Below are 1,100 nucleotides of genomic sequence, written 5' to 3' on the forward strand. Positions count from 1 at the left end.
AAAATAGTCAACAATATAAAAAATTAATTTAAGAAAATATCAAAAGTGATATATATATGTATTATTATTTGGTTGTCTGGAAAGTTCGAATGGATTAGGACAAATCTGACTATATAGAAGTGATTGAAAACGTATGTGTCTACATTTAAAAGTTGATATCTCAGGCATCCCTAGAATGATTCATTATTCAATGTGATTATGTCTATATTTAATGATGTATTAAAAAATGAAGTGAAAATCATAATTGTAGTTACTACGTTTTGAATTTAAGCTATTCTAAAGACTAATTATTCTCAATAAAATAAATACTAGTGGAACGATACTTAGGGATAGAATCCTTAATTTGAAAAATGAAGAAACAATATGGAAGAAAGTACCATATAATTCAATAAAACCATAAATACACATCAAAATTTGAATGCACTGCCCTTAAATTCTCAATAAAAATCCAAACGAACTTTCCAGACATGCCATTTAAAAAAAAAGATTCTTTATTTAGACTTCATTTCGCACATTGACATTACAAATGTATTACTTCACATAAAAATCCGCAGTCTGCGACTTTAGGTTTATCGACCAAGGAACTGTAAATCTTCTGGAATATTTCAAGAATTATCCTGTTCTCTATTTCATGAAGAGTAGAAGTGTCAATAGTGATTGAATAAGTCAGACTGTCATTGCGTTTCTCTTACTGAATAAGGGAACTCCATTCTAAGCGCCGAGGCGTTCTACTATTTTTTGAATGAAAGGAATTAAACGTCCAGGTAAAGGTTTCTCTGTCGAACAATCGTCGACTGCCGTCCCAGACAACGGTTCAATCGGTCTCCCACAGATGGAGCTCAAGTGGTCGAAATCCACGAATCCCGAGCAATCTTTGGTCGGTATTCAGAATTGTAACTTATTTTCCAAATCACTTTAAGCGTTTGCTTAACTTCTTGTTTCCTATATACAACAGAGACTAGAAATATGGAATAGACAGGGATAGGAAATGCTTAAGACGATCTTAAAAATAAGTAACGACTCTGAATACCTTCAACAGCACTCAATATTGTAAAAATATGCAACGTTGCAAAAATATTGTACTGCAAGATTGCAATATT

The 1,100-nt window shown here is 31.9% G+C and overlaps 1 protein-coding gene across 1 annotated transcript in view; it reads left to right on the forward strand.

Annotated features, from left to right (window-relative positions):
• LOC108628661 (adenylate cyclase type 5) overlaps nucleotides 1-1,100 on the forward strand; it is a gene marked incomplete at both ends in the record, with an annotated part of 40,434 nt that overhangs the window by 36,645 nt on the left and 2,689 nt on the right. The window lies entirely within an intron of this gene.

The sequence above is a fragment of the Ceratina calcarata genome, unplaced genomic scaffold, assembly GCF_001652005.2.
Source record: "Ceratina calcarata isolate Rehan_Ccalc_2016 unplaced genomic scaffold, ASM165200v1 scaffold535.2, whole genome shotgun sequence".
Taxonomy (NCBI): domain Eukaryota; kingdom Metazoa; phylum Arthropoda; class Insecta; order Hymenoptera; family Apidae; genus Ceratina; species Ceratina calcarata.